General features: G+C 45.4%; 1 protein-coding gene across 1 annotated transcript in view; it reads left to right on the top strand.

Moving 5' to 3' along the window:
* LOC139415659 (transmembrane protein 117-like) overlaps window positions 1–25,704 on the top strand; it is a 93,027-nt gene that overhangs the window by 43,500 nt on the left and 23,823 nt on the right. The window lies entirely within an intron of this gene.

Here is a 25,704-nt window from a genome sequence, read left to right as displayed (position 1 = left end):
TGCCCACTCAGATCACACCCTGACCAACCAAAACATAGAAATATACAAAGTAAACTATGGTCAGGGTGTGACAGTACCCCCCCCCCCCCCCCCCCCCCAAGGTGCGGACTCCGGCCGCAAAACCTGAACCTATAGGGGAGGGTCTGGGTGGGCATCTGTCCGCGGTGGCGGCTTTGGCGCTGGACGTGGACCCCACTCCATAATAGTCTTGGTCCACCTCCTTAACGTCCCTAGATAGGTGACCCTCCTTAATGACAGCTCGGGACAGAGGGTCAGCTCGGGACAGAAGGACAGCTCGGGACAGAGGTAGCTCGGGACTGATGGGTAGCTCAGCACTGAGAGGAAGCTCAGCACTGAGAGGAAGGTCAGCACTGAGAGGAAGCTCAGGCAGGTAGTTGGATCCGGCAGATCCTGGCTGGCTGGCGGTTCTGGCAGATCCTGGCTGACTGGCAGATCTGGCAGATCCTGGCTGACTGGCAGATCTGGCAGAGTCTGGCTGACTGGCAGATCTGGCAGAGTCTGGCTGACTGGCAGATCTGGCAGAGTCTGGCTGACTGGCAGATCTGGCAGAGTCTGGTCGACTGGCAAATCTGGAAGAGTCTGGTCGACTGGCAGATCTGGAAGAGTCTGGTCGACTGGCAGATCTGGAAGAGTCTGGTCGACTGGCAGATCTGGAAGAGTCTGGTCGACTGGCAGATCTGGAAGAGTCTGGTCGACTGGCAGATCTGGAAGAGTCTGGTCGACTGGCAGATCTGGAAGAGTCTGGTCGACTGGCAGATCTGGAAGAGTCTGGTCGACTGGCAGCTCTGGCTGCTCCGTGCTGACTGGCTGCTCCATGCTGACTGGCAGCTCTGGCTGCTCCATGCTGACTGGCTGCTCCATGCTGACTGGCAGCTCTGGCTGCTCCATGCTGACTGGCTGCTCCATGCTGACTGGCAGCTCTGGCTGCTCCATGCTGACTGGCTGCTCTGGCTGCTCCATGCTGACTGGCTGCTCCATGCTGACTGGCTGCTCCATGCTGACTGGCTGCTCCATGCTGCCTGGCTGCTCCATGCTGACTGACAGCTCTGGCTGCTCCATGATGACTGGCAGCTCTGGCTGCTCCATGCTGACTGGCTGCTCTGGCTGCTCCATGCTGACTGGCTGCTCCATGCTGACTGGCTGCTCTGGCTGCTCCATGCTGACTGGCGGCCCTGGCTGCTCCATGCTGACTGGCGGCCCTGGCTGCTCCATGCTGACTGGCGGCCCTGGCTGCTCCATGCTGACTGGCGGCCCTGGCTGCTCCATGCTAACTGGCAGCTCTGGCGGCTCCTTGCAGACTGGCAGCTCTGGCGGCTCCTTGCAAACTGGAAGCTTTGGCGGCATCCTGCAGACTGGCAGCTCTGGCGGCTCCTTGCAGACTGGCAGCTCCCTGCAGACTGGCAGCTCCTTGCAGACTGGCAGCTCTATGCAGACTGGCAGCTCTATGCAGACTGGCAGCTCTATGCAGACTGGCAGCTCAATGCAGACTGGCAGCTCAATGCAGACTGGCAGCTCCTTGCAGACTGGCAGCTCCTTGCAAACTGGCAGCTCCTTGCAAACTGGCAGCTCCTTGCAAACTGGCAGCTCCTTGCAAACTGGCAGCTCCTTGCAAACTGGCAGTTCTGAACAGGCGGGAGACTCCGGCAGCGCTGTAGAGAAGGAAGGCTCTAACAGCGCTAAACAGGCGGGAGACTCCGACAGCGCTGAAGAGGAGGAAGGCTCTGGCAGCGCTGGACAGGCGAGGCGCACTGTAGGCCTGATGCGTGGTGCTGGCACTGGTGGTACTGGGCCGAGGACACGCACAGGAAGCCTGGTGCGGGGAGCTGCTACCGGAGGGCTGGGGTGTGGAGGTGGTACTGGAAAAACCGGACCGTGCAGGCGCACTGGAGCTCTTGAGCACCGAGCCTGCCCAACCTTACCTGGTTGAATGCTCACGGTCGCCCTGCCAGTGCGGCGAGGTGGAATAGCCCGCACTGGGCTATGCAGGCGAACCGGAGACACCGAGCGCAAGGCTGGTGCCATGTAAGCCGGCCCAAGGAGACGCACTGGGGACCAGCTGCGTAGAGCCGGCTTCATGGCATTAGGCTCGACGCTCAATCTAGCCCGGCCGACACGCGGAGCTGGAATATACCGCACCGGGCTATGCACCCGCACTGGAGACACCGTGCGCACCACTGCATAACACGGTGCCTGTCCGGTCTCTCTAGCCCCCCGGTAAGCACAGGGAGTCTGCCCAGGTCTCCTACCTGGCGTAGCCATACTCCCTGTTAGCCCCCCCCCAAGAAATTTTTGGGGCTGCCTCTCAGGCTTCCATCCGCTACGTCGTGCTGCCTCCTCATATCTGCGCCTCTCAGCTTTCGCCGCCTCCAGTTCTTCCTTGGGGCGGCGATATTCTCCAGGCTGAGCCCAGGGTCCTTTACCGTCCAGTTCCTCCTCCCATGTCCATTTCTCCAGGTGGTGCAGCCTCTCCCACTGCAGCTGCTCCTGCTGCTGCTGCCTCTGTTCCTTCTCCTGCTGCACCTTGATGCGGCTACACTCCCCTGGTTTAGCCCAGGGTCCTCTCCCGTCGAGGATTTCCTCCCAAGTAGTATAGTCCATACTCCTGCTGTCCATAACGTCCTCCCATGTCCATTCCTCTTTACGCTGCTGTTGCTGCCTGTTGACACGCTGCTTGGTCCGTTGGTGGTGGGTGATTCTGTAACGGTTTTCCGTATGAGAAGGAGAGTCGGACCAAAATGCAGCGTGTAGATTGCGATCCATGCTTTAATAAACAAACGTAAAACACGAATCAATACAAACACTACAAAATAAAGAACGTAATGAACGTAACGAAAACCTAAACAGCCCTATCTGGTGAAAACACATAGACAGGAACAATCACCCACAAACACACAGTGAAACCCAGGCTACCTAAATATGGTTCCCAATCAGAGACAATGACGAACACCTGCCTCTGATTGAGAACCATATCAGGCCGAACATAGAACTGGACAAACTAGACATGTAACATAGAATGCCCACTCAGATCACACCCTGACCAACCAAAACATAGAAATATACAAAGTAAACTATGGTCAGGGTGTGACAGTCCCACCAAACATACACAGAACGTGGTTGCCATGTTCTCAGAATATAAGATATACAAATTCTAGACATATATCACGTGTTAGGAGAATATTCCATCACCTTCACATCAAACATACGCAGAACATGGTTGCTATGTTCTCAGAATATAAGATATTAATGTTATAGAAATGTTTCATGGGATCTGTGCAAGAACATTTGTGTAAAAAAAAATGTCATTACACATTACACCTCTTGTTACTGTCATTACATCTCTTGTTACTGTTGCTGAGCCAATCCAAGGCTCTGATTGGTGGACCACTGATCCAGTCATAGATATTTGTCTGTTGGCAAGGTTAGGTTTGTTAAAATATTAAATAAATAATTAAATATAATAATCAATTTTGAATTCAGGCTGTAACAATGAAATGTGGAATAAGTCAAGCACACAGTGCTTTTAACATAGTGTTTTCAACTTAGTGCCTTCAGAACATATTCATACCCCTTGACTTATTCCACATTTTGTTGTGTTACAGCCTGAAAATTTAAATAGATTAAATGTATGTTTTTCCTCACCCATCTACACACACTACCCATAATGACAAAGTTGTAAAAAATGGTTTTGTGTTTTACAAATTCTGTGAAAATGAGAAGAAAATACCTAATTTACATACAGTTGAAGTCGGAAGTTTACATACACTTCGGTTGGAGTCATTAAAACTTGTTTTTCAACTACTCCACAAATTTCTTGTTAACAAACTATAGTTTTAGCAAGTCGGTTAGGACATCTATTACACAAGTAATTTTTCCAACAATTGTTTACAGACAGATTATTTCACTTATAATTCACTGTATCACAATTCCAGTGGGTCAGAAGTTTATATACACTAAGTTGACTGTGCCTTTAAACAGCTTGGAAAATTTCAGATTTTCCAGAGATGTCGTGGCTTTAGAAGCTTCTGATAGGCTAATTGACATCATTTGAGTCAATTGGAGGTGTACCTGTGGATGTATTTCAAGGCCTACCTTCAAATTCAGTGCCACGTTGCTTGACATCATGGGAAAATCAGCCAAGACCTCAGAAAAGAAAATTGTAGACCCCCGCGAGTTTGGTTCATCCTTGGGAGCAATTTCCAAACGCCTGAAGGTACCGCATCTGTACAAACAACAATGCACAAGTATAAACACCATGGGACCACGCAGCTGTCATACCGCTCAGAAAGGAGATGCATTCTGTCTCCTACAAATGAACGTACTTTGGTGCGGAAGTGCAAATCAATCCCAGAACAACAGCAAAGGACCTTGTGAAGATGCTGGAGGAAACAGGTACAAAAGTATCTATATCCACAGTAAAACGAGTCCTATATTGACATAACCTGAAAGGCCGCTCATCAAGGATGAAGCCACTGCTCCAAAACCGCCATAAAAAGTCATACTACAGTTTGCGAATGCACATGGAGACAGAGATTGTACTTTTTGGAAAAATGTCCTCTGGTCTGATTAAACATAAATAGAACTGTTTGGCCATAATGACCATCGTTATGTTTGGAGGAAAAAAGGGGATGTTTGCAAGCCTAAGAACACCATCCCAAACGTGAAGCATGGGTGTGGCCGCATCATGTTGTAGAGGTGCTTTGCTTCAGGAGGGACTGGTGCACTTCACAAAATAGAGGGAATCATGAGGTAGGAAAATTATGTGGATATATTGAAGCAACTTCTTAAGACACCAGTCATGAATTTAAAGCTTAGTCGTAAATGGGTCTTCCAAATGGACAATGACCTCAAGCATACTTCTAAAGTTGTGGCAAAATGGCTTAAAACCTGTTGAGGATTTAGCGATCCCCTTTGGGAACATCCCCTCCCACGTTCAGCTGGAACGGTGGCGCACGGAACGCAAAAATATTCTTAGAAATATTTAACCTCCACACATTAACAAGTCCAATAGCTCAAATGAAAGATAAACACCTTGTTCATCTACCCAGCATGTCAGATTTTTTAAATGTTTTACGGCGAAAACACACCACATATTTATATTAGACCACCACCGAAACCAAGACAAGAGGCAGCCATTTTGTCCCAGAAAATATAAAATTATAAAAGCAGGATTAAAAAATAAATCATTCACTAACCTTTTGAAAATCTTCATCAGATGACAGTAATAGGACATGTTACACAGTACATTTGTTTTCAATAATATGCCATTTATATCTATAAATGTCCATTTACATTGAATTCATGTTCAGAAAATACTCAAAAATGTCCGCAGAAAATGTAGGTAGCGCCGCAAGATAACGTAAATAGACATCATAAACTTTGACTAAATATACATGTTCTACATATAGTTAGAAAGATACACTGCTTCTTAATGCAATCGCGTTGTTACATTTATTTTTAACGTTACAGAAATCGCTCACTATTCAATATTCTGAGACGGCGCTCAGATATAAGCTATATTTCTCCGCTATGTTGGAGTCAACAGAAACACAGATTTCAGCATAAATATTCCCTTACCTTTTGATGGTCTTCGTTCAGAATGTACTGGAAGGGTTCATACTTACCCAAAACATTGTTTGGTTTCAAGTCTTGCATCTTTGTATTAGCTACTGCTAATAACATCAGTTTAAATGCACCCAAAATGTCCTCTGGTCCGGAAAAGTTGCGCATCAAAACTTCAAAATTACATATTATATGTCGACTAAACAGGTCAAACTAAGTGCAGAACCAAGCTTTAGGATGTTATAAACATACAAAACAATTTTCAATTCAACCGGTCATTGTTTGTCCTTCTCCGGAGTGCTGGAACAAAGGAATGGCTGGGACCAATTCGTGCCCTAACGCACAGGTATTTTCTCGCGGCACTCACTCAATTCACTCCCATAGGGCCAATTCTCGCGGGATTTGAACGATTAAAGGCTCTACTGAATGAGGACATCTAGTGGAAGATATAGAAAGTGTCCCCAGATCCATAGCTGGTTGGGAAGGGTGGGGGCGATGACGTCAAAGTTGCCCCAACTTTCATGACCACAAAACTAGTTTGGAAGAATGCCTGCCCTGTGGGTTCTGCTATACTTACAGACATAATTCCAACGGTTTTAGAAGCTTTAGAGTGTTTTCTATCCAATAATAATTATTATATGCATATATTAGCAATTTTTGACAGATTTTTTTTCAGTTTACTATGGGCACGCAATTTCTCCAAAGGGGGCAGTAATCAGCCATATCTTTATTAAGGACAACAAAGTCAAGGCATTGGAGTGACCATCACAAATCACTGACCTCAATCCCATTGAAAATTTGTGGGCAGAACTGAAAAAGCGTGTGCGAGCAAGGCCTACAAACCTGACTCAGTTACACCAGCTCTGTCAGGAGGAATGGGCCAATATTCACCCAACTTATTCTGGGATGTTTGTGAAAGGCTACCCAAAATGTTTGACCCAAGTTAAACAATTTAAAGGCAATGCTACCAAATACTAATTGAGTGTATGTAAACCTCTGACCCACTGGGAATGTGATGAAATGAATAAAAGATTAAATAAATAATTATCTTTATTTCTGACATTTCACATTCTTAAAATAAAGTGGTGATCCTAACTGACCTAAGAAAGGGAATTTTTACTCTGATTAAATGTCAGGAATTGTGAAATACTGAGTTTTAAATGTATTTGTCTAATGTGTATGTAAACTTCTGACTTCAACTGTAAGTAGTCACGCCCTTGAGTCAATACTTTGTAGAATCACCTTTGTTAGGGATTACAGCTGTGAGTCTTTCTGGTTAAGTCTCTTCTGGTTAAGAGCTTTCTACACCTGGATTGTGCAACATTTGCCCATTATTATTTTCAAAATTCTTCAAGCTCTGTCAAGTTGGTTGTTGATCATTGCTAGACAACCATTTTCAGGTCTTACAATAGATTTAAGTCAAAACTATAACAGCCACTCAGGAACATTCACTGTCTCCTTAGTAAGCAACTCCAGTTTAGACTTGGCCTTGTGTTTTAGGTTATTGTCCTGATGAAAGGTGAATTAATCTCCCAGTGTCTGGTGGAAAGCAGACTGAACCAGGTTTTCCTCTACGATTTTGCCTGTGTGTGGCGTCATTCTGGTTATTTTTTATGCTGAAAAAACTCCCCAGTCCTTAACAATTACAAGCATATGCATTACATGATGCAGCCACCAGTATACTTGAAAATATGGAGTGTGGTACTCAGTAATGTGCTGTATTGGATTTGCGCAAAACATAACACTTTGTATTCAGGACAAAAAGTCTCCACCTCCCACTATGGAGGTGGAGGCACCAGATGGACCGCTCAACATGGGAATCCTCAGGGGCCAGTTTGGGACGGCCCAGTTAGAAGACCCCAACCTCCAGAACATGAGGGGCCAGGTGATTGCGGTGGATGGTGCACTATTACCCGGGGAAAGTGAGTGGCGCTACCCCCACTTTGCCATCAAGCATAATTTATTGTATCAGGTAGTAAAGCACAATGGGGAGTCAAAAGACTTGTTATTCATACCCACCCAGTATCTTAGGACTGTCTTGCAGCTCGCCCCCACACCCACCTGCTCGGGGCACACCTGGGGATGTAGAAAACCAGGGAGCGGATCGGGAATCGGTTCCACTGTCCCAGAGTCAAGAGTGCCATTGAGGACTACTGCCTTACCTGCCTGGATTGCAAGATCACAGACATATTATAGAAACCCTTTGGTTCCCTTGCCCATTATAGGGGTGCCGTTTGAGTGGGTGGAGATGGATCTGGTGGGTTCGTATGTGAAGACCACGAGGGGACACCAAATGCATCTTGGTAATCGTAGATTACGCTACCCGATATCCGGAGGCGATCCCATTACGCACGGCGGCAGCGAACGTTATCGCGTGAGAGCTCTTCCATTTATTCAGCCGGGTGGGTATTCTGCGGGAAATTCTGTAGGATCATGTCTAGTGTAATGAAAGTGGTCTGCAATCTTTTACGAATCAACCAAATGAGGACCAGTGTGTACCATCCACAAACGGATGGGCTAGTCGAACACTTCAATAAGACCCTAAAACAGATGCTGAAGAATGTCATCGAGAGAGACGGGAAGAAACTGGGACCAGCTGCTGCCCTACCTGATGTTATTGGTGCGCGAGGTACCCCAAGTGTCCACTGGGTTCTCCTCATTTGAGCTCCTGTATGTCCATCGGCCCCACGGACTGCTGGACCTAGCCAACGGAGAGCAAATTGCTGGCTACGTGGCATGGGCCCTATGATATCGTTGAGCGGGATAGGCAATGTCCATTATAAGGTCTGCCAACCAGGGTGGACAAAACCCCTCCAGCTTTACCATGTGAACCTTCTGAAGAAGTGGCACACACTAGAGGCGCTGTGCGCAATGTGGACCCGGGCACAGCAGAATCCGCCCTCTGTCGAAGTCTCCATGGGGTAAGACCTCAGCCCGAACTAACGACAAGCGCTCTGAGAGTTGGTCCAGCGGAATACGGCCTTGTTCTCCGAGGTGCCGGGGAGCACGGATCTCGTGGAACATCACATCTACACAAAAGTGTGTAAACGGCCATACCGGATACCAGAATCCCGGAGGACGGCGGTCCAGCGGGAAGTGACGATAATGTTAACGATGGGGGTACTGGAGGACTCCCACACTGAGTGGTCTAGCCCCGTCGTGCTGTTACCGAAACCGGACAGAACCGTCCGCTTCTGCAACGACTTCTGGGAACGAGGTCAGTAAATTCGACGCCAACCCCATGCCCCGGGTGGACGAACTGATCAACCGCTTGGGGAAGGCAAGATACGTCAGCACGTGTGACAGGTCTCCCGGGAGAAGATGGCTTTCTCACAATTCCTGGAAGCTAAAAATGTCCCCTTTTCTTCCATGGCCTGCATACTGACCAGACCTGTCACCCATTGATCCTGTTTGGGACGCACTGGATCGACGTGGATGACAGCGTGTTCCAGTTCCCACCAATATCCAGCAACTTCGCACAGCCATTGAAGAGGAGTGGGACAACATTCCACATACCACAATCAACAGACTGATCAATGCTGCATGAGGCCAATAGTGGTCACATCAGATACTGACTGGTTTTCTGATTCATGCCCCTACTTTTTTAAGGTATCTGTGACCAACAGATGCTAATCTGTATTCCTAGTCATGTGAAATCCATAGATTAGGGCATAATGAATTTATTTGAATTGACTTGAGTTCCTTATATGAACTGTAACTCAGTAAAATCTTTGAAATTGTTGCATGTTGCATTTCTATTTTGTTAAGTGTAGGTTAGTTTTGTGGAGTAACTACAATGTTGTTGATCCATCCTCAGTTTTCTCCTATCACAGCCATTAAACTTGAACTGTTACGTTCACTATTGGCCTCATGGTGAAAACCCTGAGCGGTTTCCATCCTCTCCGGCAACTGTTAGGAAGGATGTCTGTACCTTTGTAGTGACTGGGTATATTGACACACCATCCAAAGGTTAATTAATAACTATTTTTTTACCCATCTACCTACATCGCCTCACAGTGGAGGTGTCATAATACGCATAAAACCTAGCCATCAAATAGTGAAGTGGTTCCAATCATTTTTCTACCGTTAATTTCCCCCCTTAGGGGATTTTAGAAACACTTTAAATAAGGTCTGTTTCGAGTGGACTTAACCTGGCGGGCCGGTTTGATCATGTAAATCTCTCTCAGACAAGGTGACTTTTATCAATATATTCGGCTCTATTTAATCTGATTCGAAAATGCTAATTAGCATCAAAGAAGACATCATGCAAAACTACAAATCCCTGCAAGCCCTTACATGTCATCTCTAGCTGACACCTATGCTAACAGTTAAAACTAGCACAAGACAGTTTACAGAATTGTCCTTTTTTAAGAAATGTTGCCTATTTATTCATTACTACATTTGGCTAATATTGGATAGTTAATACAGAGATTCTTACCTTTGCCTCAATTCGTCAGTCTCGTCTTGATCATCATGGAATTTGTAGTTCTTTATGATAGTCACATTAGCAGCAAATTAGCATTTCATTTTTGGGGGATAAATATATGTGAATATATTGATAAAAGTCACCCTGTCCTGGAGAGATTTACAAGACGTCTTGCCTGGGTAAGCCTACACGAAACACAGCTCTTATTTTAATTGCTTCTAAAATTCCCTATGGGAAAAATGAATGGTGGAAAAAACTATTGGAACCTTTTCCCTGTTTCACCGCTAGGTTTTATGGGTATTATGACTCATACTGTGGTACTCTATCGTGCCCTTCTTTGCGAGGTAAAGAAAAACCTCCCTGGTCTTTGTAGTTGAATCTGTGCTTGAAATTCTTACAGATAATTGTATGTTTAGGGTACAAAGCTGGGGTAGTTATTCAAAAATCATGTTAACCACTATTATTGAATATGGAATGAGTCCATGCAACTTATTATGTGACTTGTTAAGCACACTTTTACTCCTGAACATATTTAGGTTTGCCATAACAAAGGGGTTGAATACGTATTGACTCAAGACATTTCAGCATTTCATCTTTATAAAAACATTAAAAGAACATAATTCCGCTTGACATTATGGGGTATTGTGTGTAGGCCAGTGACAAAAAAATCTAAATTGAATCCATTAAAAATTCAGGCTGTAACACAACAAAAAGTGGATAAAGTCAAGGGGTGTGAATACTTTCTGAAGGCACTGTATTTGACACACTTTAACATACAGTGCATTCGGAAAGTATTCAGACCCTTTGACTTTTTCCACATTTTGTTACATTACAGCCTTATTATAAAATGTATTAAATAGGTTTTTCCCCCCTCATCAATCTACACACAATACCCCATAATGGCAAAGCAACAATGATCCGTCTATAATTTTAATGGTAGGTTTATTTGAACAGTGAGAGACAGAATAACAACAAGAAATCCAGAAAAACGCATGTCAAAAATTGTATAAATTGATTAGCATTTTAATGGGGGAAATAATTGACCCCCTCTCAATCAGAAAGATTTCTGGCTCTCGGGTGTCTTTTATACAGGTAACGAGCTGAGATTAGGAGCACACTCTTAAAGGGAGTGCTCCTAATCTCAGTTTGTTACCTGTATAAAAGACACCTGGCCCCTTAAGCAATCAATCAATCAGATTCCAAACTCTCCACCATGGCCAGGTGGAGAGTATTGTGTAGACCTACACAAGGCTGGAATGGGCTACAAGGTCATCACCAAGCAGCTTGGTGAGAAGGTGACAACAGTTGGTGCGATTATTCGCAAATGGAAGAAACACAAAAGAACTGTCAATCTCCCTCGGCCTGGGGCTCAATGCAAGATCTCACCTTGTGGAGTTGCAATGATTATGAGAACGGTGAGGAATCAGCCCAGAACTACACGGGAGGATCTTGTCAATGATCTCAAGGCAGCTGGGACCATAGTCACCAAGAAAACAATTGGTAACACACTACGCCATGAAGGACTGAAATCCTGCAGCACCCACAGGGTCCCCCTGCTCAAGAAAGCACGTATACATGCCCGTCTGAAGTTTGCCAATGAACATCTGAATGATTCAGAGGACAACTGGGTGAAAGTGTTGTGGTCAGATGAGACCAAAATGGAGCTCTTTGGCATCAACTCAACTCGCTATGTTTGGAGGAGGAGGAATGCTGCCTATGACCCCAAGAACACCATCCCCACCGTCAAACATGGAGGTGGAAACATTATGCTTTGGGGGTGTTTTTATGCTAAGGGGACAGGACAACTTCACCGCATCAAAGGGACGATAGACGGGGCAATATACCGTCAAATCTTGGGTGAGAACCTCCTTCCCTCAGCCAGGGCATTGAAAATGGGTCATGGATGGGTATTCCAGCATGACAATGACCCAAAACACTCGGCCAAGGCAACAAAGGAGTGGCTCAAGGAGAAGCACATTAAGGTCCTGGAGTGGCCTAGTCGGTCTCCAGACCTTAATCCTATAGAAAATCTGTGGAGGGAGCTGAAGGTTCGAGTTGCCAAACGTCAGCCTCAAAACCTTAATGACTTGGAGAAGATCTTCAAAGAGGAGTGGGACAAAATCCCTCCTGCGATGTGTGAAAACCTGGTGGCCAACTACAAGAAATGTCCAACAAGGGTTTTGCCACCAAGTACTAAGTCATGTTTTGCAGAGGGGTCAAATACTTATTTCCCTCATTAAAATGCAAATCAATTTATAACATTTTTGACATGCGTTTTTCTGGATTTTTTTGTTGTTATTCTGTCTCTCACTGTTCAAATAAACCTACCATTAAAATTATAGATGGATAATTTCTTTGTCAGTGGACAAATGTACAAAATCAGCAGGGGATCAAATACTTTCTCCCTCACTGTATATATATCACATTTACATAAGTATTCAGACCCTTTACTCAGTACTTTGTTGAAGCACCTTTGGCAGCGATTACAGCCTTGAGTCTTCTTGGTTATGACACTACAGGCTTGACACTGCTGTATTTGTGGAGTTTCTCCCATTCTTCTCTGCAGGTCCTCTCAAGCTCTGTCAGGTTGGATGGGGAGCATCACTGCACAGCTATTTTAAGGTTTCTCCAGAGATGTTCGATCGGGTTCAAGTCTGGGCTCTGGCTGGGCCACTCAAGGACATTCAGAGAAGCCACTGCTGCATTGTCTTGGCTGTGTGCTTCGGGTCATTGTCCTGTTGGAAGGTCAACCTTTGCCCCAGTCTGAGGTCCTGAGCGCTTTGTAGCAGGTTTTCATCAAGGATCTCTCTGTATTTTGCTCCGTTCATCATTCCCTGGATCCTGACTAGTCTCCCAGTCCCTGCCGCTGAAAAACATCCACACAGCATGACTCTGCCACCACCATGCTTCAACGTAGGGATGGTCCCAGGTTTCCTCCAGATGTGACGCTTGGCATTCAGGCCAGAGAATCTTGTTTTTCATGGTCTGGGACTCTTTAGGTGCCTTTTTGGCAATTTGCTGTCATGTGCCTTTTACTGAGGAGTGGCTTCCGTCTGGCCACTCTACCATAACGGCCTGATTGGTGGAGTGCTTCAGAGATGGTTGTCCTTCTGGAAGGTTCTCCCATCTCCACAGAGGAACTCTGGAGCTCTGTCAGAGCGACCATCGGGTTCTTGATCACCTCCCTAACCAAGGCCCTTCTCCCCTGATTGCTCAGTAGTTGTAAACTTTTTCTATTTAAGAATAATGAAGGCCACTGTGTTCTTGGGGACCTTCAGTGCTCCAGACATGTTTTCGTACCCTTCACCAGATCTGTGCCTCGACACAATCCTGTCTCTGACCTTTACGGACAATTCCTTCAACCTCATGGCTTTGTTTTTGCTCTGACATGCACTGTCAACTGTGGGACCTTATATAGAAAGGTGTGTGCCTTTGCAAATCATGTCCAATCACTTGAATTTACCACAGGTGGACTCCAATCAAGTTGTAAAAACATCTTAAGGATGATCAATGGAAACAGGTTGCACCTGAGCTCAATTTTGATTATCATAGAAAAGGGTCTGAATACTTATGTAAATAAGGTATTTCTGTTTTTGTTTTTTTGTATACATTTGCAAAATAAAAAACAATTAACTGTTATTACCTGTTCATTATGGGGTCCTGTGTGTAGATTGATGAGAAAAAGCATTAATTTAATACATTTAAGAATAAGGCTGTATAAGACTGTACTTAATAAAATGTGGGAAAAGTCAAGGGGTCAGAATACTTTCCGAATGCACTGTATGTGATTACATTGTGCATGGTTATTTATACCGTAATTATTATTCAACATTTTGTCGCCTGGGATTTGAACTCACAACCTCTTAGTTCACAAAGTTCCGATCTTCCAGGTAATCAGACTGTTCTTTTATCATTTGTTTTATTTACTAATTGTAGATATGTTAGGGCTTTCTGTATAGTTATCTAATGCCGGTGGGGCATATTAACCTGTTATAATGATAGTCCTGAAAATCTAGTGTACTTTTACCATAGCTGAGATTTACTTCAAATTGCATTCACCCTATTTCTTACTCATATCAAGTTGTTCCAGATCTACACACATGCCTAGGGTTAGGGTTGCTTCTGGACAGGGCAAAACTACACTGGCCCGATAAGCACATGCACTAGAGATATCCCTTATTGGGTATTGAGTATCCATCCAGCTGCAAGGTCAAGGGCTTAAAATTAAATTACGTATTGCAAACATGCTGTCAGTGGAAGTAGACTGGGCATGCTAATAGCTAGCGGTAAGGTGTTGTTGTTCTATACAGGGGAGGGGAATATGCTTGTATAATCTGTCAAACTGGCCAGAGCTGTGACAGTGACATCCATCATGCCCGCTCTTTCTGTTTGGCAGGAGGAAGGGAAACGCAGAGATACATGGCTGAACGGAGCAGCCCGTCCGCTGAGACGATAAATGTTACCCGCTACCACTCTCCCATTTCATGCTTTACCAAAATAGTGCCTGTACTGCCTTCAGCAAATCAAATCAATTTGTATTTGTAACATGCACCAAATACAACAGGTATTACAGTGAAATGCTTATTTACAAGCCCTTAACCTACAATGCAGTTTTAAGAAAAATAAGTGTTAAGTAAAAAATAGATAGGTAAAAAAACTTTTTTTTTTTAAATTAAAGAGCAGCAGTAAAATAACAGTGGCGAGGCTATATACAGTGAGTACCAGTACAGAGTCAATGTGCGGGGGCACATGTGCGGGGGCACAGGTTAGTCGAGGTAATTGAGGTATTATGTGCATGTAGGTAGAGTTAAAGGGGGGGGGGGGGGGGGGTAGCCATTTCATTAGCTGTTCAGAGGTCTTATAGCTTGAGGGTAGCAGTTGTTTAGAAGCCTTTTGAACTTAGACTTGGTGCTCCGGTACCGCTTCTCGTGCGGTAGCAGTAGAAGAACAGTCAATGACTAGGGTGGTTGGGGTCTTTGTCAATTTTTGGTGCGTTCCTCTGATAATGCCTGGTATAGGGGTCCTGGGTGGCAGGAAGCTTGGCCCCAGTGATGTACTGGTCTGAACGCACTACCCTTTGTAGTGCCTTGCAGTCGGAGCCCGAGCAGTTGCCATGGTGTTGATGTGAGCCATGACCAGCTTTTCAAAGCACTTCATGGCTACAGACGTGAGTGCTACGGGGCGGTATCATTTAGTCAAGTTACCTTAGTGTTCTTTGGCACAGGGACTATGGTGATCTGCTTGAAACATGTAGGTATTACAGACTCAGTCAGGGACAGGTTGAAAGTGTCAGTGAAGACACTTGCCAGTTGTTCAGTGCATGCTCAGAGTACACGTCCTGGTAATCTGTCTGGCCCTGCGGCCTTGTGAATGTTGACCTCTTTAAAGGTCTTATTCACATTGGCTACCGAGAGTGTGATCACACAGTCGTCTGGAACAGCTGATGCCTTCATGCATGCTTCAGTGCTGCTTGCCTCGAAGCGAGCATAGAAGTAATTTAGCTTTTCTGGTAGGCTGGTGTCACTGGGCAGTTCGCGGCTGTGCTTCCCTTTATAGTCTGTAATAGTTTGCAAATCAAATCATATCCAAATATATTGGTCACATACACATGTTTAGCAGAGGTTATTGCAGGTGTAGCGAAATGCATGTGCTTCTTGTTCCGACAGAGCAGCAATATCTAACAAGTAATATCTAACAATTTCACAACATATACCCAGTACACACAAATCTAAGTCATATATAAATTAACAATATATAAATATATGGACTAGCAATGTCAGAGCAGCATAGACTAAGATACAGTAGAATAGTATAGAATACAGTATATACCAATGAGATGAGTAATGCAAGATATGTAAACATTATAAGGGACATTATTAAAGTGACTAATGTTCCATTTAATAGAGTGGCCAATTATTTCAAGTCTATGTATATAGGCAGCAGCCTCTCTATGTTAGTGATGGCTGTTTAACAGTCTGATGGCCTTGAGATTGAAAAGCAGCTTCTGTCTCTCGTTCCCAGCTTTGATGCACCTGTACTGACCTCGCCTTCTGGATGATAGCGGGGTGAACAGGCAGTGGCTCGGGTGGTTGTTATTCTTGATGATATTTCTTCACCACACTGTCTGTGTGGGTGGGCGCTGAGGAACTTAAAACTTTCCACATTCTCCACTGCTGTCCCGTCGATGTGGATAGGGGGATGTTCCTTTTGTTTACTGAAGTCCACGATCATCTCCTTTGTTTTGGTTGACGTTGAGTGAGAGGTTATTTTCTTGGCACCACATTCCCAGAGCCCTCACCTCCTCCCTGTAGGGTCTCGTTGTTGTTGATAATCAAGCCTACTAATGTTGTGTCGTCTGTAAACTTGATGATTGAGTTGGAGGCGTGCTTGGCCACGCAGTCATGGGTGAACAGGGAGTACAGGAGGGGGCTGAGTACACACCCTTGTAGGACCCCAGTGTTGAGGATCAGAAAAGTGGAGATGTTGTTTCCTACCTTCACCACCTGGGGGCGGCCCTTCAGGAAGTCCAGGACCCAATTGCACAGTGCGGGGTTCAAACCCAGGGCCTCGAGCTTAATGATGAGCTTGGTGAGGGTACTATGGTGTTGAATCCTGAGCTATAGTCAATGAGCAGCATTCTTACATAGTTATTCCTCTTGTCCAGATGGGATAGGGCAGTGTGCAGTGTGATGGCGATTGCATCATCTGTGGACCTATTGGGGTGCTAAGAAAATTTGAAGTGGGTCTAGGGTGATAGGTAATGTGGAGGTGATATTATCCTTGACTAGTCTTTCAATGCACTTCATGATGACAGAAGTGAGTGCAACGGGGTGATAGTCATTTAGTTCAGTTACCTTTGCATTCTTGGGTACAGGAACAATGGTGGCCATCTTGAAGCATATGGGTACAGCAGACTTGTATAGGGAGAGATTGAATATATCCTAAAAAACACCAGCCAGCTGGTCTGCACATGCTCTGAGGATGCGGCTAGGGATGTTTTCTGGGCCCAGTAGCCTTGCAAGGTTTAACGTGTTTAAATGTCTTACTCACATTGGCCACGGAGAAGGAGAGCCCACAGTCCTTAGTGGCGGGCCACGTCGGTGGCACTGTGTTATCCTCATAGCGGGCAAAGAACGTGTTTAGCTTGTCTGGAAGCAAGACATTGGTGTCTGCGACGTGGCTGGTTTTCCTTTTGTAGTCCGTGATTGTCTGGATTCCCACATACGTCTCATATCTGAGCCGTTGAATTGCGACTCCACTTTGTCTCTATACTGACGTTTTGCCTGTTTGATTTCCTTGCGGCGGCAATGACTACTCTGTTTGTATTCTGCCATATTACCAGTCACCTTGCCATGGTTAAATGCGGTGGTTTGCGCTTTCAGTTTTGTGCGAATGCTGCCATATATCCATTGTTTCTGGTTAGGGTAGGTTTTAGTGGGTACAACATCTCCTATACACTTCCTGATAAACTCAGTTACAATTTCAGTGTTTTCGTCAATGTTATTCTCGGAGGCTACCCGGAACATATCCCAGTCTGCGTGATCAAAACACAAAACAAAATCTTGAAGCGTGGATTCCGAATGGTCAGGCCTGTGTTAGCACGGGTACTTCCTTTTTGAGTTTCTGCCTATAGTAAGGTAAGGTAGGAGCAAAATGGAGTCAGATTTTCTGAAAGGAAGGTGGGGGAGGGCCTTATATGCATCCCGGGAGGTTGGAGTAACAGTGGTCTAGTGTTTTAGCAGCTCGAGTGCTACAGTCGATATGCTGATAGAATTTAGGCAGCCTTTTCCTCAAATTTGATTAGTTTAAATCCCCAGCTACAGTAAATGCAGCCTCTGGATATTCCAGTTTGCATAACGTCCAGTGAAGTTTCTTGAGGGCCTCTCTGTCAGCGCCTCCTTGAAACGCCCTGCCACATCCGACGAGTGTCGGAGCCGGTGTAGTACTATTCAATCTCAGTCCTATATTGACGCTTCGCCTGTTTGGTGGTTTGTCGGGGGGCATAGCGGAATTTCTTATAAGCATCCAGGTTAGAGTCCCACTCCTTGAAAGCGGCAGCTCTACCCTTTAGCTCAGTGCATATGTTGCCAGTGATCCATGGCTTCTGGTTGGAGTATGTACGTACAGTCACTGTGGGGACGACATCATCGATGCACTTATTGATGAAGCCAGTGATTGATATGGTGTACTCCTCAATGCCATCAGAAGAATCCCAGAACATTTCCTGTCGGTGCTAGCAAAACAGTCTTGTAGCTTAGCATCTGCGGCATCTGACCACTATTTATTGACCGAGTTACTGGTGCTTCCTGCTTTAGTTTTTGCTTGTAAGCAGGAATCAGGTGAATAGAATTATGGTCAGATTTGCCAAATGGAGGGCGAGGGAGAGCTTTATACACATCTCTGTGTGTAGAGTAAAGGTGGTCTAGAGTTAGAAATGAGGTAAAACAGATTTAAGTTTCCCTGCATTCAAGTCCCCGGCCACTAGGAGTGCCGCCTCTGGATGAGCGTTTTCCTGTTTGCTTATGGCCGTATACAGCTCATTGAGTGCGGGCTAAGTGCCAGCATCGGTTTGTGGTGATAAATAGACATCTACGAAGAATATACAGTTGAAGTCGGAAGTTTACATACACCTTAGCCATTTAAACTCAGTTTTTCACAATTCCTGACATTTAATCCTCATAACAAATCCCTGTTTTAGGTCAGTTAGGATCACCACTTTATTTTAAGAATGTGAAATGTCAGAATAATAGTAGAGTGATTTATTTCAGCTTTTATTTCTTTCATCACATTCCCAGTGGGTCAGAAGTTTACATACCCTCAATTAGTATTTGGTAGCATTGCCTTTAAATTGTTTAACTTGGGTCAAACCTTTCGGGTAGCCTTCCACAAGCATCCCACAATAAGTTGGGTGAATATTGGCCCATTCCTCCTGACAGAGCGGGAGTCAGGTTTGTAGGCCTGGGAATGATTTGCCCTTTTCACACCAAAGTACGTTAATCTCTAGGAGACAGAACGCGTCTCTTTCTTGAGTGGTATGACGGCTGCGTGGTCCCATGGTGTTTATACTTGCGTACTATTGTTTGTACTGCTGAACATGGTTTATTCAGGCATTTGGAAATTGCTCCCAAGGATGAACCAGACTTGTGAAGGTCTACAATTTTTGTGAAGGTCTTGGCTGATTTATTTTGATTTTCCCATGATGTCAAGCAAAGAGGCCCTGAGTTTGAAGGTAGGACTTGAAATATATCCACAGGTACACCTCCAATTGACTCAAAGGATGTCAATTATCTGATTTCTTCTAAAGCCATGACATCATTTTCTTGAATTTTCCAAGCTGTTTAAAGGCACTGTCAACTTAGTGTATGTAAACTTCTGACCCACTAGAATTCTGATACAGTGAATATAAGTGAAATAAACTGTCTGTAAACAATTGTTGGAAAAATGACTTGTGTCGTGCACAAAGTAGATGTCCTAACTGACTTGCCAAAACTATAGTTTGTTAACAAGAAATTTGTGGAGTGGTTGAAAAACAAGTTTTCTTGACTCCAACCTAAGTGTATATAAACTTCCGACTTCAACTGTAGATGAAAACACTCTTGTTAAATAGGGTGGTGTACAGCTTATCATAAGATACTTAGATTTTGTGCACCAGCTGTTGTTTACAAATATCCTTAGACTGCCACCGCTTGTCTTACCGTAGGCGGTTGTTCTATCTTGCCAATGCAGCATAAACCCTGCCAGCTGTATGTTATTCATGTCGTCGTTCAGCCACGACTCGGTGAAACATAAGATATTATAGTTTTTAATGTCCCCTTGGTAGAATATTCATGATGGTAGTTAGTCTATTTTGTTATCCAATGATTGTACATTGTCTAATTGGACTGATGGTAGAGGCAGATTACCCTCTCGCCGTCGGAGGACTGATGGTAGAGGCAGATTACCCTCTCGCCGTCGGAGGACTGATGGTAGAGGCAGATTACCCTCTCGCTGTCGGAGGACTGATGGTAGAGGCAGATTACCCTCTCGCCGTCGGAGGACTGATGGTAGAGGCAGATTACCCTCTTGCCGTCGGAGGACTGATGGTAGAGGCAGATTACCCTCTCGCCGTCGGAGGACTGATGGTAGAGGCAGATTACCCTCTCGCCGTCGGAGGACTGATGGTAGAGGCAGATTACCCACTCGCTGTCGGATCCTTACAAGGCAGACCTACGTCCCACAAAAGTCACTGTAACATACACTCATTGTTGTCATCTATTGCCAACCAGTTGCCCTTAGAGAGTTCCTCAATGAGTTTGCCACCTTGATAAGCTCATTTCCATTGTTCTTACTGGGCAACTTCAACCTCCCGATGTCTGCCGTCGAAATGTTTATTTTTTCCCAACTCTTTTTTCTTTCTCCTCCCACTCCCTCTTTTGACCCACTCACAAGGCAGGCCTTATTTTTACTAGAGGCTTTTCGCATACTAATCTCACTGCAACAGGTCCCTGATCACTACTTTGTTTATTTTTCTGTCTCCCTCTCCTCCAACCCTAGCCACTCAGCCCTTACCCAGATGGTCATGCGCTGTCGCAATCTTTGTTCTCTCTCTCCCACTACTCCTTCCTCTTCTATCCTATCATCTCTCTCTTCTGCTAAATCCTTCTCCATCCTGTGTCCTGATTCTGCTTATTTGACCCTACTCTCCTCCCTTTCCCCATCCTATGACTCGTACTGTCCCCTTTCCTCCCCTCCTGCTCCGTGCCTGAGTGACTCATTGTGAGCTTACAGAACAGGGCTGTGGGCAGCTGAGAGAAAATGGAGGAAAATGAAACTTCCGGAGAACCTATCACTCCCTCCTCTCGACCTTCTCTTCCTCTGTATCCGCTGCTAAAGACACTCTCTGAGGACGACTTTGTCAACCTCTTTGAAAGAAGGTTGACGACATCCGCTCCTTGTTCACTCAGCCTATTGAGTCTACTGGTCCTACTCACACATAACTTTCTTTCCAATACACTTGAGTGTGCTGTCTCTGAACAGCTCTCTCGCTATCTCTCGCTCAATGATCTTCTTGACCCTAACCAGTCAGGCTTCAAGACAGGTCACTCAACTGAGACTGCTCTTCTGTGTCACGGACAATTTCTACACTGCCGCAGATGACACTCTCTCCTCTATTCTCATCCTCCTAGATCTATCCGCTGCCTTCGACACTGTGAGCCATTAGATTCTCCTCTCAACCTGATCAGGGCTGGGCATCTCAAGCTCTGCACACTCATGGATTGCATCTTACCTGGCAGGCTTCTCCTACCAGGTAACGTGCAGAGGATCTGTCTGCTCCACATACTCACTACTGGTGTCCCCCAGGGCTCGGATCTCGGCCCTCTCCTCTTCTCTCTCTACACCAAGTCACTTGGCTCCGTCATATTCTCACATGGTCTCTCCTATCATTGCTATGCGGATGACACTCAGCTACTTTTTTTTTACTTCTCCCCCTTCTGACACCCAGGTGGCGACACCTGCGTGCCTGACAGGCATCTCCACCTAAATTTCAACCTTGACAAGCCAGAGCTGCTCTTCCTCCTGGAGAAGGCTTTTCTCGTTCCAAGACATCTACATCATGGTTGACAACTCCACGGTGTCCCCCTCCCAGAGTGCAAAGAACCTTGGCTTGACCCTGGACAACACCCTGTTGTTCTCTACAAACATCAAAGCAGTGACTTGCTCCTGCAGGTTCATCCTCTACAACAGGTGTATTCAACTCTTACCCTACAAGGTCCGGAGCCTGCTGGTTTTCTGTTCTACCTGATAATGAATTGCATGTACCTGGTGTCCCAGGTCTAAATCACTAGAGGGGAACAATGAAAAAATGTAGTGAAACTGGCTTCGAGGTCCAGAATTGAGTTTGAAGGTTCTACAACATCCGTAGATCACATAATCCAGGCACTTGTCATCTCCTGTCTGGACTTCTGCGGATCGCTGTTGGCTGGGTTCCCCACTTGTGCAATCAAACCCCTCCAACTTATCCATAATGCTGGAGCCCACCTGGTATTCAACCTTCCCATGTCATCCCACTCCTCCGTAACATCCACTAGCTTCCAGTCGAAGCTCGCATCAACTACAAGGCCATGGTACAGCTTTCCCCTGAAGCTAGGACAGCAGAGTTCCTGCCCATCTTTTGAAATGATCTGAAACCCTAGAATATCTTAAATAATCCCACAGCACCCCCTTTCTCAGAAATTCTAAATGAGTGTGACAATAGGAAAAAATAACTGTCTCTATGTATACAAAGAAGAAAGATCTTTTAAACACTGTAACCTTCTGTACTGTTCAGATAAATGTAAAACACACATACTGTAGGCCTACACGCTCTCCCTTCCTCCCACACACTTACTCCTGCTATCACACACATCCTCTCTCACAAACACGATAATACACACATCACTCTTGCATATGCAGCCTACCTTTGATGCATCTCTTTGAGTACCCTATTCATTTTCAGTTATTTCTGTGCCATCCATATCTGTGCATAGCCTAGTTAGTGGTTAAGTTATCAGGTTGCTAGCTAGCTAGCTAGCTAGTTTTTCAGGTTCCTTAAAAGTGCTGAGAATGTTCCCAAGCCAAGCAACTATCATTCCCAGAAAGTTGTGGGAAGTTTGTATGCAAAATAACAATAGGACAACCATACTCTCACTAAGCTCTAAGAAATGGTTCTCAGAATGTTATGTGCTAGCTGGGTGGAAAATCCTCATTTATTCCTCACCGTGAGTGGTAAACACTAAATGAACAGAGATACAGTGCAGACACAACGAGCCAGGTACTTTCAATTGGTCAACTATATGTCCCAGACATAAAAAATAATAATCTCCCTTATGTAACAAACTGCCTGTGATGTGACAGTTCCAATGACATCACATAGTGAGCGGCAGGGTAGCCTAGTGGTTAGAGCGTTGGACTAGTAACCGGAAGGTTGCAAGTTCATACCCCCGAGCTGACAAGGTACAAAACTGTTGTTCTGCCCCTGAACAGGCAGTTAACCCACTGTTCCTAGGCCATCATTGAAAATAAGAATTTGTTCTTAACTGACTTGCCTAGTTAAATAAAGGTAAAATAAAATTTTAAAAAAGTCATTTCAGGTTCTGTCTTTTCAGATCGATAGATGGTGCTGTTGTAAAGCAAGTGAACGCATCGAGCCAGCAGCCCACCAAGAGGCAGTAGGAGCCAGCAACCAGCCTTTTCTCTGCTCTACTCCTCTACTACTCTCCTCTACTCTGCTCTACTCCTCTAGTCCTGCTTCCTCCCAGCACCTCGTGTCTTGCTCTTTCTCGGTGTCCTCTTAAGGTTGGCGGTCTGCCAGAGATGACTAGTGTTTGCATCTCTGTTTAAGGTGGACCTATAAGAGCAGTGTTTACATTCTACCAGAGAGGACCAGGACACGCCTCAGAAGAGATGTGTTCGGGTCTCTGATGGCATCCGATGCAGCAGTTAGCAGAGAGGGGAGGGAGGTAGAGCGGGAGGAGGATGGAGAAGAGAATGGAAGTGTTGCAGCTCTGATGATGCAGTGAAACTTAAGTCTTTTGATCCGTGTCCAAAGCTTTTCTGCATCCATATCCCGCGTTCCTTTACTCAATATGAGGCCGTTGTAATATTACTGAGGCAAAGCATAAAAGAGAAGTACAATAATATCCCTTTGTGGCGAATAGGATAGGAAGCCTCTGTGTGGGAATTAATTATGTTTTCCTTTTCATTTTTTGTTCAGAGAGGATAAGGCACAGTTATTGCCAAGGCTCTGTAAAGGCCATCTGCTGGCATTGGTTTCCCTCGGAATAATGATGTCTTTGAAAAACACACCATGATGCCTTGCGCTCGGCATCCAACTGTGATGGAGCGGTGCAGGAGAGGTCCTACTGCTCGTGTCCCCCCCCCCCCTCACACACACACACACACCACATATTGTTTACATCTCACACCCCTTTGTAGATGTCTGGCTGTGTCTTGTGTGTGTCTGACTGTGTGTGTCTGACCTGTGTGAGTGTGGCTGAGGAGGAGGTGTGTCTGTCTCCGTGCTCTCTGACCTGTCACCGTATGCTGTCCCTGACCCAGTGCCCATTGATATGCTTACATTTTCTTTGACCTTTCAGACTCCACTGAGCTTGATTCAATGACAGGAATTTATATTTTCTCTAGGAATTGCCTAATACTTACTTATTCAAATTAAATTCATTCAAATATGATAAATGATGAGAACGACATGTTCTCTATGTTAGATGTGTCCATCAGAATTTAAAGCTGTCCAGACAAAGGACATTGATCAAACATGTAACCATGAGCGCCAATGTTTAAACATAACCCAGGGTCATCAGCTATCAACCAGTTGCCTTCATTCATATGTAACACCAGGAAAGCATCCCTCCATTGTGGCTCCCACAGCACACAGTGTTATCCAGAGCCACACTTGTTACCGGGCGGCTTTCACATCTGGGTCATTTGCATTTTAATGTAAGTGTCAGATTAGGGGGCTTTTGTTTGTGTGAAAGCAGAGGAGTGTGACCGCCCAGGGAGTTTGACGCCCTTCACCGGTGCGCCGTCACGCTGCCTAATCCCATTCTGGCATTTTACAGCACCATTACCTGCAGAAAGAAGCCCCTAATTAGGCAGTGTTATTTAATTAAGAGACCCCAATGCGTGGCACCGCACATGTTAATCATGACTAATTTAGATGAGGGGGGACTGCTATCACCAGGCTACACTGCTGCATGGGACGGGTGGAGGCAGGGGGCGGCTGCCTGCGTGCCCCATGTCCTCACCCAGTGGCGGTCGGGAGGGAGGGAGGAAGATGACCACCTTTGACTGAGCTGGGTTATAGCAGCACATAAGAACATTGTCTCTGTTTACCACCATGCCTCTGTGTTCCTTGTGTGAGAGTCCCTGTTTAGCTGAGCGGCGGGCATAATGCCATAGACTAGCAGATTTAAAAGGCAGAATAAATGGCATGTTGTGGTATTTAGGTTTTCCCTGCCGGAGTACCAAACATAAACATGACCAGGGGTGGAGAGACCATGCTATTTTTTGTAGCTGAGGGTCGATAGTGAGAGAGAGAGAGAGAGGAGAGACGGGTCTGTCATTACCTCAGTATCATAAGCCCACCTTCCCCTGCTGTTATCTGGGACAAGGGGGAGAGGCCTCATTGGGAGTTGGCCTCTTACAGGTCATCCTCATGCAGAGACATACAGACAGCTACTCTCAACAGCATAGCACATTAACCTTGACAACTCTATGGGGAAGTCCACTGGGAACTGGAAAAAGCCTAACACAGTGTGTGTGTGCATACATCTGCATCAGTGGAGGCTGCTGAGCGGAGAACGGCTCATAATAATAGACGGAACGGAGCAAATGGAATGCCACCTGAAAACCATCTGTTTGATGTATTTGATACCATTCCACTTATACTGCTCCAGTCATTACCACAAGCTCGTTCTCCCCAATGAAGGAGCCTCCAACCTCCTGTGGTCTGCATGTGTGAATCTCTCTACCTTTTCATTATGTTTCACACCAGCCAGTCATGTCATTGATAGCATTTCAAAATCTTGCCTTTAAGGCTACAGTTTTGCAAGCACTGTACTATAAATTGTTTGTGCTGCTCTGCAGACAATTTGCGATAAAATATGATTTATAAAATGTGTCCTGACATTTCTAAATGCCACACAGTGCAGAACCAATCTTCC

Source organism: Oncorhynchus clarkii, chromosome 1 (genome assembly GCF_045791955.1).
Source record: "Oncorhynchus clarkii lewisi isolate Uvic-CL-2024 chromosome 1, UVic_Ocla_1.0, whole genome shotgun sequence".
In the NCBI taxonomy this organism is placed as follows: Eukaryota; Metazoa; Chordata; class Actinopteri; order Salmoniformes; family Salmonidae; genus Oncorhynchus; species Oncorhynchus clarkii.
This window is presented reverse-complemented; position numbering and strand designations above follow the sequence as displayed.